Source organism: Zootoca vivipara, chromosome 8 (genome assembly GCF_963506605.1).
Source record: "Zootoca vivipara chromosome 8, rZooViv1.1, whole genome shotgun sequence".
Classification (NCBI taxonomy): Eukaryota; Metazoa; Chordata; class Lepidosauria; order Squamata; family Lacertidae; genus Zootoca; species Zootoca vivipara.
Genome location: NC_083283.1, coordinates 57,336,213 through 57,351,837, shown reverse-complemented (window position 1 = coordinate 57,351,837; position 15,625 = coordinate 57,336,213). Strand labels below are relative to the sequence as shown.

Genomic DNA, 15,625 nt, shown 5'->3' with positions numbered 1-15,625 from the left:
ATGTGGGGTAACTGGAGAGTAGGAAAAGAAGAACATTAGAAAGCTTGACTGGGTGAAACAAACAAACAAACAAACAACAACATATTTATACCCTGCCCATCTGGTTGGGTTTCCCCAGCCACTCTGTGCGGCTCCCAACAGAATACAGTATTAAAAACACAATAAAACATCAAACATTAAAAACTTCCCTAAACAGGGTTGCCTTCAGATATCTTCTAAAAGCCAGATAGTTATTTATTTCCTTGACATCTGATGGATGGGTGTCCACAGGGTGGGCACCACTACCAAGAAGGTCCCCTGCCTGGTTCCCTGTAGCTTTATTTCTCACAGTGTGGGAACCGCCAGAAGGCCCTCGGAACTGGATCTCAGTGTCTGGGCTGAACGATGTGGGTGGAGACGCTCCTTCACGTATACTAGGCTGAGGCCATTTAGGGCTTTAAAGGTCAGCACCAACACTTTGAATTGTGCTTGGAAACTGTCACAGATGGGTGTTGGCTACTCTTGGGCCATGAATGCTGTGAGCCCCTCCATCACAGGCTCAGGTTGTATATATGTGTAAATAAACCATAATATTCTACAGATACTGTAGTCTCCACTGCCCCTCATTCCGAAGGAAATTGAACCCTGAGTAAGTGCCTGGAATCCCTGGAATCTCAAACCGCTTGGAGATTGGGGTGGCAGGCCTCAATTACTATGCACGAGAATGGCACAGCTAATGATGTTCTCCCTTCCCTCATAAATGCCATCCAGGAAACAGAACTTTGGCTTGTCCTATTTATATGCTTCCTTATATGCCTGTGTCACCAGAGCAGCATGGGACAAAGCCATACAGCTTGCACACCACCAGCCCCAAGTAAGAGTGCTTAAGATGACAGCATAAGTAATTTCCCCTCTCTTTTTTATCACATACACAGATACCTGAGATGATCAGAATGCATGTGGCTGATGTAAATTAGATCTGCACGACACAGTCTTTTCAGCCAGTCGCTGGGCGGCTCATGAAGCAACCACCAGCCGCGTGCAAAAGCAGGGCCAATGAGCCACGGATCGAAGATCATTCTTCTGTCTCCAAGTTTGATGTCCATGCATGCATGAGTTACGTAAGTTACCTAAGAGGAGACAGGAACCCAAGACTCAGACTGATCAGTGTTGTCATGTTCTGTGTGCCTGAAATGAAAATAACTGTTTCCTAGCATGGCTAGCTCAGTAGGTTAGCGCATGGTGCTGATGACGCCAAGGTTGCAAGTTCGATCCCTATATGGGGCAGCTGCATATTGCAGGGAGTTGCACTAGGTGATCCTCAGGGTCCCTTGCTTCTCTACAGTTCTATGATTCTGTTATGTCCCCATGGTGTTATTTTGAGAGCGGATCTTAGAGAAGATTTCCACTTCCTTTCTGCAGAAGAAAATACAGCCCAGTGGCTGGCGTTGCTCTTTGGCTGCTACGGCCCAAAACATGCAAGTTGGGCAGGGAGTGCCTCTTCCTTTGGCTACCCCCAGAGGGGGAAAAAGAGACCAGGTGACCTTGCCCCACTGCTGAAAACATTTCCTCTGCATTGTCTGCTCCCCTTGTGCTCCCCCCAAAGGTCCACACATACTGCCACTTCTGTTTCACACATTCTTTACCTTTCTGTTCACACAAGCACATCCACTCCTGTTTCCCCACCTCCCCGCTTCTGGCTCACACTGAGCAGGGAGGGTGCGTGGTCAGGTGGGTAGGTAGCATATCTAAACTTTGTGCAGAGGCCAGAGGCCAAATAGGAACTGCTAAGAGCATTCAGAATTGGTGTGGGTGGGCTGAGATCCTCTTGGAGACACATGAGAAGCCATGATGAGAACATGTTCCCTTCTTGGGAGGCACACTAAACATAGAGATACTTCCCCAACCTAGTAATAACAATAATAGTTTTATTATTTATACTCTACCCATTTGTCTGGGTTTTCCCAGCCACTCTGGGCAGCTTAAAACACATAAAACATTGTAAGACATTAGACATTAAAAAATTCCCGATACAGGGTTGCCTTCAGATGTCCTCTAAAAGTCAGATAGTTGTTTATTTCCTTGACACCCGATGGGAGGGCATTCCACAGGGTGGGCACCACTACCGAGAAGACCTGGTTCCCTGTAACCTCACTTCTCACAGTGAGGGAACTGCCAGAAGGCCCTTGGAGCTGGACCTCAGTGTCTGGGCTGAACGATGGAGGTAGAGACGCTCCTTCAGGTATACTGGGTTGAGGCCGAGTTCCCTTCAGATGTTTTGGGCTATAACTCTTATCATCCCTAATCACCAGAATGAATGCTTAATAAAGGCTGGACATTATCTAACAACATATAAGATTTGTGCAAGCAAATCTGAAAGAATGCTGAGTAAACAGGCCACAAACTTTAGGTGTATCCAGAACTTCAGGATTGCTGGACGAGGATAGGAAGATTACAGAGTGGCTGAATGAATTGTGACAATTTTCACTGTGAAAGATGTTGAGAATGAGAAACTGGGCTTGTCCTCACTGAGCATTATTTAGCTGCTAATTCACCCCCCCCCCATTCACCCCCCCATCTGGAAATAGTAAATTTGCTTGTGCAGTTTTCTGATTTTGTTGCAGTCTGGGGGATCAAAAGATACACACACACACACATTTTACTGCATTTTCAATTTAATTTAATTTTTTTAAAGGGAAAAAAGAAAAACGTCACAATGTAATAATAGCTTGGAAATGAACTAGACTTGGGAGAAAGAAGCTGTATTTTTTTGTAATTGTCTGTGGGAAAACTCATGAGTAACTCATAGTTTGTTAAACAAACTATAGTTCAGCACCATGTGCACACTAGGCCATAGAGGCAAGCCCCAGTACATAAAAAGTTGGTGATTTTTATTTACCTGCACCTCTCCAAAAGCTAGGTCTTCAGGCTCTCTGGGTTCTGTATCCCATGGATTTGGAGGATTCAGTTCAACTAGCACCAATCCATTATCTGGACCTGTTTCAGCAACTAGAAGGAGAGAAAATAAACTACAGTACTGCTTTGCTGCTGCTTCATTCATAACCCCAAAACCTATGATATATAGCTCTATCTTTGCTGGACCAGAAGAACCCTGCTCTCTTCCGCTGATGGAACCTGGGCTCAGCCTGTGAGCCATTAGATGTTTACTCAAAAATGTTTTACTGTAGGAAAAAAAGTTGTTGTTGTTGTTTTTAAAAAATAGCTTTTACCATTTGCCACGCTTGGCTTTTAAAAAACCAATCCAATATCTTACTGTTTTTGACTTGTATGCATGACAGCGAACAAAATAAGCAATATAAATCAAATCAAACTCTTTAACTTGAGCAAATTGGATTTGTATTTCTATTAAACCACAGAGCAAGAAAATAACAAATGTGGCACTGTTATAAAAAGCTGCAGCAGATGTTACGTTTTACCTAGTTCATCTTGGCAGAAGCTGTCTGGGGGGTTAACGTATTTCATTGTGCTCACATCCAGCTTCCAGTTATGCTTAGTGCAACGTACACACCTAGGTTAAAAAGCCAACAACAGAAATAACAATGACGGGGTTTTAAAAGTTTAAATTCTTAGAGCAATGTTATAAATATTTAGCAACGCGAAGCTAGCCAATGAACTCGGATACCGTTTGGTTGGGAAAGACACATTGCACGAAGAGAAGGAAGCAGTTTTAGGATAGAATAATAGTCAGAGTCTGGGTACACACTTCCTTTAGAGCACATTTGAAACACAACCTTTCCCTCGAAGGATTATGGGCTCTAACATTTACCCCCCACAAAAATTACAGTGCCCAGAATTCTTTAAGGGGAACAATGTGCTTTGAATGTGCTTCAAACATCTCACACAGCCAGAATGCTGGGCTGATTTTATTTATTTCATTTCATTTAGGAAATGCTTCTCATGGAGCATCTTCAAGCGATTTTTCAATACAGTAATAACATCTATTAAACTTACAACAATGCAGAGCTGAGAATAAAGCACAGCATTGGATTATCCTGGGTCAAGTATGTGAAGTATCAGGCTAGAGAACTCTGCAGCAGAAGCATCAGTGACCAGTCACCATTTCTTTCTCTGTCCTACATTCTGACAAAACTCTAGGAATTGCAGGGAAGATGTAAAATATTGCACAAGACAATGTGATATGTACATATAAAGTATATGCTGCATCTAATATATAAGGACATTAAAAGAAACTGTGGGGAAAGGACCAGCAAGGCGAGACAAGGTAGAAAAGCGGGAAGGCGCTAAGGAAGAAATGGCAGAAAGACTTCATATAAACATTTTTATTAACCAGCCACAGAGGCAGATTTGGGAGAGTGCAACCAGTTGAGTCGCACTGGGTGCGTAGCCACAGAAGCTCCACAAGGGACACAGCAATTATGCTTGGAATGGCAGAGGCAAGAAGGGGAGGCGGTTGCCAAATTTTGGCACCACACAGGGCGCCACTGATATTTGAGACCCCCCCAGGTCCACCACTGCTATCCATATACATCTGAATATGCTGGCCTTCTTGATAGCGCTTTTAAATGCTTTAACAAGCATGCATCTCTCTTTGAGCCATCTCTGAGCAGGCTCATTGGTGGTGCAGTTCTGTGGAGCTAGAGGGAGATCTTAGAGGACTTGGGGGGGAGGGGGTGCCCTCTATGGCAACTTGTCTGCTGTGGAACTTCAGTCATCAGCATGAAGATTCTTAGCTACACTATTTTTCGTCGTTGCTGCAGATAATACATTCCTTGTCCTCACGGGAAACCCAGATGGCTGGGGTATAAATAATACATTATCATCATCATCATCATCATCATCATGGACTTAAGGGCAAGTGGCCACCAATGTCCATCTTTAAGATGGACTCATTCCCACTGGGGCAAATCTTGAGCCCCATCATCACGAAGGAATAGTGTTTCAAGTTTAACCAATCAGCTTTCCAAAAACCCCAACAAAACAGAATGCTACATACTGGTAGTTGTCTATCTGAATTCTTAGTACTTCCCATGCTTATCAGTTTACTTAATGGGAGTATATTTATTGCAAACAGAAAGAGAGAGCGCAAATGGCCTTACTTTTGTGTCAGATCTTCAATATCTTTAATAAACAATCCTCCTTGGTGTTTGCACAAGTTCTTGCATGCACGGAGCATATCCTTGTCCTTGTACAAGATGTAATTCTTCCCATCGGTTTTGTTCTTTAGGAAATTTATCCCTTCCTTGAGTGCAGCCACCTCAGAAGGTGTAAGTGACAGCAGCGTCCTGCTGGTTTGCTCCACACTATTTGAAACCGAATAATGAGCAGTAAGAGATATGAAAACAAGCTTGGGTTTCTCATATCAGAAAACATCTTCAGAATTCATTTTGCTTAACAAATTAGATGCCTGAATGCTTCAGCTGGACAATGACAAGGAAACAACAGCATTTTTCTTCTCCTGTTTATTTTCTGGTTTAAAGTGTGTGTCTCTTTAAAGAACATCAGGGGTAGGTTCCCCCCCCCCATATTTCAGCCATCTCCCTAGTATCTAGAACATGGGTAGGCAAACTAAGGCCCAGGGGCCAGATCTGGTCCAATCACCTTCTAATTCTGGCCCGCGGACAGTCCAGGAATCAGTGTGTTTTTACATGAGTAGAATGTTTAAAATGCATCTCTGGGTTATTTGTGGGAATTTGTTCATTTTTCTTTCTTTCAAAATATAGTCCGGCCCCCAACAAGGTCTGAGGGACAGTGGACCGGCCCCCTGCTGAAAACGTTTGCTGACCCCTGATCTAGAAGTAATGCACTTCTGCCCTTTCCATTTTATTTATTCATTTATTATTTGTGAAGTTTATAACCAGCCTTTCCACCAAATGTTCAAGGTGGCTGATAGAAACACATATACTGATCAAATACAATAAGTATAACAAAACAAATTGTTGTCCCCTCTCCAAATTTGGTGCTTCTAAATTTATTCCCTGAAGCCAATAAAGACCTTAAAAATACCAAGTTCATCTCTCATATTTTGACGGCCACAATGATGTCTATAGCAAGGTTTTGGGAAATGCTTGAGCTAGTAAATTTGGACTATTAGGTTTGACAGGTAGCCTTGTTAGTGAAAAATCCCATAAACTGAAAGTCTCCAAGAGGTCCAATAAAAAGTACAGAAGTCTGGTTTGATTTCACATCTTTTAAGAATAAGGAAACATATGGATCGATGGTTCCTCCAATTTACACTAAAGTATAGAATACATGATTAAAAAATCAAGAAGATACAACACACTCCTGCTTGGTTTCTTCTTTTATTCATATTATATCACATGATAACAAAGCAAGGGAATTAAAACCAACATTTTTCCTGGATCTACCTCACATTCAACATACCAGCAATTATTGTGGTATTTTCCTTTCTATTTGTTAAACTTCAAAAATACTCTGCTGTACTTGTTTTCCATGAGAGCATCGATGCTGCCTAATCCCCCCCCCCGCTTCTTCTCTCTCTTTTTCTTTCTTATTTTATTTCTGTAAATTTTCCCCGATTTTAGAATTTCCATAAAAATTACATGGGAAGAGCAATACATTAAAAAAGCAATAAGAAAAGCAATAAAATGACAACAAATTCAACTATAAAAAAACCATTTGTCCCCTGAGAGATTTTTCCAGAAGCTGCCACTGTGCCGCCCCAGTAAGTGAGACTTTGGTGGGGGCAACATCTTCTTGTTTCATCTCAGGTGGTGAAACAGAATGGGACTCCCCTCTGATGGTAAGAGATCTTTAGAGTAAAGATTTTTGTGTGTGACTTGTACAGAAGAACTGTTTGATAGTGGTAAAGGTAAAGGTAAAGGGACCCCTGACCATTAGGTCCAGTCGTGACTGACTCTGGGGTTGTGGCGCTCATCTCGCTCTATTGGCCGAGGGAGCTGGAGACAATGATTATGCATGAACAAATTAAATGATTGTTGGAATGTATTTGTTGAAACCATAGTGACACATGAATCAATGTATACTTAAGGAAAACAATTCATTTATTCATCTACATAATGGTAGTAGTAGTAAATCTTTATGTCACCGACCAGCACAATTCATCTACAGATATATACTATATAGTTTTGTGACCTTAATTATTTTGTTATTGCTATTTTCCTTTGCTTTTAAAAATGTTTTTTTCTGTTTCAGCTTTCTTTTTCCATTTTTTATTCTTATAATATATACTATAATATCCTCAATTTTATATATAAAAACAGGATGACAAACCTGTATTTTTAGAAGGTATGCAGGTGGATTGGGGATAAAACAAAATGTGCTTTGATCTTATCTGATCGTTCAACAGGCCACCAGTTTGGGATTGTGCCTGTCTCATAGCTGTCCACTTTCGGGTTTGAAAATAAGGGATCAGCAGCAGCCTCACCTGTCCCGGGGACAGTCTACGGTATATCTAACAATCCAGGATAGCAGCGGGAAACAGCGCTGGAATAAGGGAATTTCCAGCAAAAAAAGGGAAAGTTGACAGCTGTGACTTGGAATAAGGGAGTTTCCCACAAAAAAAGGGAGGGTGATACCCATGGCCTGTCTTCTAAATCATCAATATCCATGTCTAATCCTGTTCCCATCAAGTAGGTTCAATACAGCACGACAACAAAGCATTTAACTTAATTGCTCCCTCAGGTGCCAAGGCAGCCAGTGCCGAGGGCCTTCTGGCAATTCCCTCGCTGCGAGAAGCCAAATTACAGGGAACCAGGCAGAGGGCCTTCTCGGTAGTGGCACTCGCCCTGTGGAACGCCCTCTCACCAGATGTCAAGGAGAAAAACAACTACCAGACTTTTAGAAGACATCTGAAGGCAGCCCTGTTTAGTGAAGCTTTTAATGTTTAATAGATTATTGTATTTTAATATTCTGTTGGAAGCCACCCAGAGTGGCTGGGGAAACCCAGCCAGTTGGGTGGGGTATAAATATTATTATTATTATTATTATTATTATTATTATGGACTGTGTTATGTGCAGTCAGCTGGGAATATACTGGTTGCAAAATGAGAGGTTTCTGACTGGGGCCAGGTTTGTTCCCACACCTTCCCCCCCCCACCACCACTTGTGGGACTTTCCTTGTGCTTGCTGAATTCAGCCCCTGCTGCAACCACACCTGCAATGTTCACATAGGAGTGATGTCCTTCAAGGACATTTTGTGGTCATCGACTAAAACATCGAAAATTAATGTGGCTCAACTAATCATTGTATTTAGCATGTGTGGTTTAAAATATTTTAGGCACTGGGATATGGGAAAGCTTTACTGCTGCCTAATGAAGCTGTATTTCAGTATCCTATAGTCTAATGAAATGGGGATCTACATCCACGTTGCTTTAAATATACTGTAGTAAATTGGAGATATCAAGTCCATTCCATTTGCAAACCACGATTTTCTTAAAATGTTTCCTGACTGCTTCTACTCACTCTGGAGGCTACATAGAAGTGTATCCACGGTAGAACATTTCAATATGTAGCTAAATATGCCACACATCTAAATTGTTATATGCCACACATCATATGCTAAATACAAGAGCATTTATCATATCTCTGCATGTGGAAATGGTGCCGGTGAAGTTAGCAGGTGGTTTAGGTGAGCCTTGAAAAACTTAAGTTGTACGGTATCTAGATCCTTAACAAGTTAAACTGTCTATATCTCAGCACTGTACAAACTTACTCTAAATTGTTATTTGCTGGAATGATCAAATTACTTTCTCCTCCACACAACACATGAAACATAACACATCTCGTGTTATGTGTTCAGCTTTCAGCTTTGAAAACATAACAATGTTTGCTCCAGTTGTTACAGGGTGAAAACGGAAGCTCCAGCTATTTAAATTATTTTAACTTGTTCAATATAATTTCCTCAGCTGACCAGCTGTGAGAGATGAATTGTTGCTAAGAATTCTTGGGATATACCCAACTTCATTACTTAAGTCCATTAATTTCAATGGCTCTATTCTGAACATGGCTTAGTTGGATATCACCTGTTATCTTTGGTCTAGGAATTAACTTTCAAATACTAACATGTACGTTAAGAAATTCCATTCCATCGCAAACACACATATCCACTGAGAATATAGAGCTATATACAAAGGGGAAAAAATGTATGAATGTGCTGCCTTAAAGTAGTTCATTAGGTGATGCCAACATCTACAATCAAAATGACGGCTATTTCTTAAGTCAGCCTCTGATAAATGACAGAGCCTTTTTGCCCAGTAAGAAATGCATGCTGTTTGTGATTTGTAAGGTAGTTTTTGAGGGGTACTTCCTAGATATAATATATACAAAGGTTTTTAATATAATATATATTAAATATGTACTACGGTATTAAACTACGGTATATAGGATCATGACTCAAGTAAGGTTCAAGATGATATAAATGTGCATATCACCTCTTCCCATAAATGCATGCTTCTCTATTCATACACAGCTGTTATTTTAATGGAAGAAGCAACCATATGTCTCATGTCATGCAAATTAACTTATTGGGGGGGGGCACAAAATATAAAATGGATGAAATCCACTCACACACAAGACATAGCAAAGGAACTTTTTTTTTTTACATAACATTAAATATGTGCTATAGCCTACAGAAAGTCTACATCTCACATGGCATTCACTGCACAGCATATGTGTTATGCAAATGGTATAATATATCTTCAAATACCCTGTTTCTCATATTTTAAGACATACCCATAAAATAAGCCATAGCAGGATTTTTAAGCATTCAAGAAATATAAGCCATACCCCGAAAATAAGACATAGTGATAGGCACAGCAGCAATGCTGGCCGTGGCAGGAGGAGGAAAAAAAACAAGACATCCCTTGAAAATAAGCCATAGTGTGTTTTTTTGAGGAAAAAAATAAATATAAGACATGTCTTATAATATGAGAAACACGGTAGTTAATATGATATGCTCTTAATTTAATGGTATACAGTTGCTACAGTGCTGCTGTTATGCCCTTGATGTTAAGATAAATTGTGGAAAACTAAAAAGCGGCAGTTTATTCCAGATATGTTAGCTTTCTCAATCCGTTTCCTTATGTATTAAACTTTTTGTACTACTCGTTATTCTACATATCTCTTGCATTATTTAAAAATAATATATGTTGAAGAATAATTAATATAGAAATCTTACTTTTTCTCCATAGTAGATCAACAGGTTAGAGGAGAGAAATGATGTTGAATCTCTGGCAACAACAACGAAGTCATAAATATTTATTCCGCTTCATGAACAACGTCATAGGCTGGTTCTGGAAGAAGGACATGTAAACTCCAGTGGGACTGACAATGTGGAAACTACAAGTTTTGAGAGTTTTACAACAGACACCCTGTGAGGTACGTGGGGCTGAGAGACTTCAGAGAAGTGTGACTAGCCCAATAAGGTCAACAGTAGTTTAAAGATATCATGGTGAGCATTTAGAAATGAAAGTTACAGTATGTAATGGCATATACTGAAAAAAAACTTGCATATACTTTTGAGATTCACAGGTGTGGCTGCCAGCTGAAAAAGGAATAGTACGACTCATGCAACACGTGGGCGACAATTATTCACACAATTAATTGCAAAATGATTATGCATTATTTATCAATCTTATGAGAAAAGGACAAAACCTTACACAATGCCAGAGAAACTTGTGAACTACCCAAGCTAAAAGGAACTTATAACATCTGATTTCACTAGGTTTTTCTTAACTCAGTCTTTTGTTTTCTTTATCTTTTTAGGTAAGTTCATGAGGATTCAGACAAAAGGTAAGTTCGACGTTGTAGAGCGATGCCAATGAAGTTGTAGACAGGGTGCCGGCATTTTGCACCTGTTTTGCCCTGGCAGTCCAAGCAATTAAGAGGCCGCTGTTCGCCCCCATTGGGGCCCGTTTACTGGGGCTTGTGGATGGCACACTCCCAAGGTAATTTTCCGAGCTTCTTCAGTAGTCTAATCTCGAAGCATTGATACATATATTGATATTCACTGGTAATAATTCAAACCAAATCTTATTAGAATAAACTTAATACATTTCCAGATATTCAACTAAGTCAAAAATGCATATACATTATATGTGAAACCAGAATTACTACAAAGATTTAAGAAAATGTACTTACATATCATTGAAGACACAATTTCTTGGCTTAAGCTTAAGAGACTGATTTGCTTAGCAAAGTTACCCTGTTTGGTTCTGAATATAAATACACTCTTTCATTACTAATTGCTCACCAGGTGTTTAACATTCAACTGATTCCCTGGTGGCCCACTGGAATGTGGAGTTAACCAGGGCTATTGATTGTTTGGCTCCGAAGCGCCCTCTCTGATTGCATGGAGCCTGCACAGCCCCGTAGTTTTCCACGGATCTGAGGGCAATGAAACAATCGCTGAGATAGCTAAAGCACTGGTGGCGGATAACTCATTCTGAAGCTGACCGGACACGGGTTAGAGCTCAATGTTGAGCCTACCAAGTGGCGATAGTGACGGCAAAGAAGACTTTCTTCACCGCCTCTATTCCATCTGCAGAAAACAGCAGCAGGAGACTCTCTCAGGTGGTTCGCAATTTAGCGGAACCACCTGCTCCATAGGGGCCCAGTATGGGCCACATGATCTCCTGCAATGATTTTGCAAAGTTTTTTTGCAGATAAAGTCGCTCAGATTCAGGAAAAAGTAGACTCCACCATGGGAGCAGGGCTGGGGCAGGAGAGCGCTAGAGTCCTGTCTAGTCAAGTTGAATGGGATCAGTTCCAATCTGTTACCTCTGAGGGTGTGGACAGGCTGCTTGGATGAGTGAAACCAACCACCTGTCGCCTTGATCCTTGACCATCCTGGCTTATAAAAGCTAGCTGGGAAGGGCTGGGCAATGGGCTTCACAGGGTGGTGAATGCTTCTCTCTGTGAGGGAGCTTTCCCAGCCCCGCTAAAAGAGGTGATCATTAAGCCACTTCTTAAAAAAACTTCTTTAGACCTGGCCAATATGGCCACCTATCGCCCAGTCTCAAATCTTCCATTCTCGGGCAAGGTGATTGAGCGATTGTTGCTGAACAGCTCCAGGCATGCCTGGAAGAAGTGGACCATTTGGATCCCTTCCAGTCGGGATTCAGGCCTCATCATGGGACTGAAACTGCCTTGGTCGCACTGGTCTATGATCTCCGGCGGGCTAGGGACAAAGGTGAGAGTTGTTTCCTAGTTCTGCTGGATCTCTCAGCAGCTTTTGAAACCATCTGTAAGGATTAGCCAGGGGCACGCAGCAAACTGCCGCCCACAGATAAGCCAAGGCTTGACCTCTGGGCGAGGCAAACCACCGTCCTTGTACAAGCTGCGGCTGCCCTTTTTTAAGTCCATCGGCTCTCAGTCAGGACCAACTGCTGAGTGTTTAGCAGCAAAGAAGAAGAAGAGTTTGGATTTGATATCCCTCTTTATCACTACCCGAAGGAGTCTCAAAGCAAAATAATCTCCTTTCCCCTCCTCCCCCATAACAGACACCCTATGAGGTGGGTGGGACTGAGAGACTTCAGAGAAGTGTGACTAGCCCAAGGTCACCCAGCAGCTGCATGTGGAGGAGCGGAGACGCGAACCCAGTTCCGCAGATTACAAGTCTACCGCTCTTAACTACTACACCACACTGGCTCTCAACTCTTTGTCAGTGACAGCTCAGGCAGCCAAGGAGTGGTTGTGATTTTAGCTTCCTGAGTATGTGGTTATGAGTATGAAATGTATCCTCTCTGCTCAGCAGCAGAGAACAGTAAAATTGGCCTTTCAGCTCTTTTCAGATGTTCTGTTTAAAATTGGTGAGCAGTCATTATGTGTTTCAGCCCATAGCTGTCTTTTCTCATCAAAATTGATCAAATCATTTGTTGAGGTTGTTTCTGTCTCTGAAAAACTTATTTATCCAATGCAAAGTTGGTTCTACCTGTATCACATCTGGAGCCATTCTGCCTTGCCTCTGAGGAGCAGGAAACGCCCAGCGTTTGGAGCCTGTGTGGGTTGACTTTCACTTCTGTTCCCAGACTCGGGGAGGGTTGGTTTTTCATCAGTGTGCAAGAGCAAAAGCAACTCCACCTGCCTGACTTCAGCTTAATGAGCCTAACCGCAGAGCTTCAAAGGCACCACTTATTCTCTCGTGCTGTGGATCCTGGAGGCAGAAATCATGCCAGTTAATATTCTCCAATTTTGTTCTTATGCAGCAGTCCCTGCATCATAGATGCCTTCTTGGGTTATGGATAGCAGCACAGCGTGGACAGACAGTGGCTAAAGTCATGCAGCCCGTGAATGCTTGCATCACTGTTATGGGCCTGCCCCAAGCTTTAAATACATATAGCGCTCCTTCATATTGCTCTAATCTGTTCCAACAGTTCAGGCCGCAAGGGAATCTTTCCCTAACGCATGGATTTCTTTATACTTCCAATGGCGTGACACTTGTGAAATGTGTCCATCGTGCACTGGCAGCCTTTTGCACAATCAATTAAGACAGGGGGAATGATTCCGGACCCTCAGCAAATTCAGTGCAAATTGAATACCTTATTGTTTCACCTAAGCTATCTCTGCTTTTAATTCTGCGCAGCAGGTGCTTGCAGAAGGTCACTTTCGCAAGTCTCAGGCCATTGAGCATCCATAGGTGTATTATCACCAGCTACCTGATCCGCAGTAGCATGGACCAACATCCCTGGTCGCTTGGGGGGCGTGGCTCTGCTGTTCCTTTCTAGTCCTACAGGTCCATCGCGGGTTCTGGTTTGATGTGAAGCCAGCACTCCGACCAGCTCTCCAGCATGGCATCATGGCACCAGCATGCGACCAATCCCATCCCAGACTTCAAGCTGACCCTACAAGAGATGCCAGGGCTGAACCACCCAAGGGAGACCAAGCACTGCCAGATTGTCGCTGATGCTGTTGTTTAGTCGTCGTGTCATGTCCGACTCTTCGTGACCCCATGGACCAGAGCACGCCAGGCACTCCTGTCTTCCACTGCCGTCCGCAGTTTGGTCAGACCCATGTTGGTGGCTTTGAGAACACTTTTCTGCCAGATATGGACCAAGAAAGAATTGTGTCCAGTCACTTGGGGTGTCTTTGCTGCCGGACAACTCCAGCTTGCTTGAACTTGATAACCAGAGACACCAGACTTACTGTTTGCTTCCACCTTATTGCACATCTCACAATTTGCTGCCAACTTATTGCAAGGCTCATTATTTGCTGCCACACTTGGCTAGTACAACACTTTGCTGCCTGAGTGGCTAGTACAACCAGAGGGTTGCTGCTGGGTCCAGCCTCCAAGGCAGGCACCCCCAAACTCAGCCCTCCAGCTGTTTTGGGACTACAATTCGCATCATCCCTGACCACTGGTCTTGTTAGGTAGGGATGATGGGAGTCGTAGTCCCAAAACAGCTGGAGGGCCGAGTTTGGGGATGCTTGCTCCAAGGCATTCAAGCGAGCTAGGATTAAATCGACAATCCACTTGTTAGCCTCCTTTTGCTTGGGTGTACCTTCTTTCCTAGCTCTGGTCTGCTGACGGAGCAGAGCAGGGGGCTGAGGGAGCCAGAGAAGATCTTTCAAGGACAGACAGGGGAGCTGAAATGGCCAATCCACGAGCCTTTTCTTCTTCATCTGAGGAAATAGGATCAGGGAGGGTGTTTAGGATCAAGAGGAGCATTCACCATTTTTTGCCCTAGGGTCCTCATTCGTTTATAGGGAACCATGACTAACCAAACCTAGAGCTGGACCTCATTACAGAGACACACTATACAGAAAGCCTGGGACTAAAATGGCCAATGAGGCTAAAGGCCCGATAACAAAGATAAACATCTTGAGACAGATGAAAGAAATGACCGGAAAAGGCAACTCAAGCCTTAAACTGTAATTTCTACGATTAAGCAGTAGACCGATTTGTTCTTTTTAATATATATTTTTATTGATTTTATCTGCAGAAACAAAGAACATAACTTACAACCTAAATAAAAATCTGAACGTAACTTATAACTTATGTGGAAATTGCTTGGTTTGGTTGTGTACTTTTTGATGCGTTTTATTTACTGTTTATGACTGCTTTCATTATGTTTCTAATTATGTAAATCTTTTTATGTTGTAAGTTGCCTTGAGCAGACTTTTAACTATGGGAAGGCAGCATACAAATATGATGATGATGATGATGATGATGATGATGAAAACCAGCAGAGGCTGGCAGGGCAGCATTTCACAATTGGCTTTCCAAAGCTAAGCATTGCTGCCGCTGACTGAGAGGTCTAAGAGAGGGAGCTATGGTTAGGGTGTGGTTTAGGAGGTCAGAATATAGAAAGCTTCGCTTTTGAGACTTCCCGATTTCTTTCACTTGCCTTTTGCTCTGTTAAATTTCAGGTCCCTTTACCATTAAGTCCAAGGTTCTTTGTTAATTGTTCCATGTGTGGTGTAGTTAGGAGTAATATGCCTAGGCACAATGACTGCCTGTAGAATCAATATGCTGCATTCCATCTGGTGTTCTGTTTCACAGATAATTATCCTAACAATAATTGATAAGTAGAGAAATCCTACTTACTGGTATAAAACTGAGATGTTTCATTTCCGCATGCCAGAAGGGAGTCATAACCAGGCAAGCCCATAAAACACACTTAGAGTGTCTCCACTTTTAGTGTACACTTTTAGAGCTTAGTGCAGTGTTTCTCAACCAGTGTGCCTC

At 42.3% G+C, this 15,625-nt stretch overlaps 1 long non-coding RNA gene across 1 annotated transcript; it reads left to right on the top strand.

The window, feature by feature from the left end:
- The first annotated feature begins 1,034 nt into the window (after positions 1-1,034).
- LOC132592554 (uncharacterized) lies at positions 1,035-10,808 on the top strand. Its single transcript, XR_009558040.1, has 3 exons — positions 1,035-1,100; positions 10,131-10,317; positions 10,705-10,808. It is a non-coding gene; the product is annotated as an uncharacterized LOC132592554 (long non-coding RNA).
- The last annotated feature ends 4,817 nt before the right edge of the window (positions 10,809-15,625 follow it).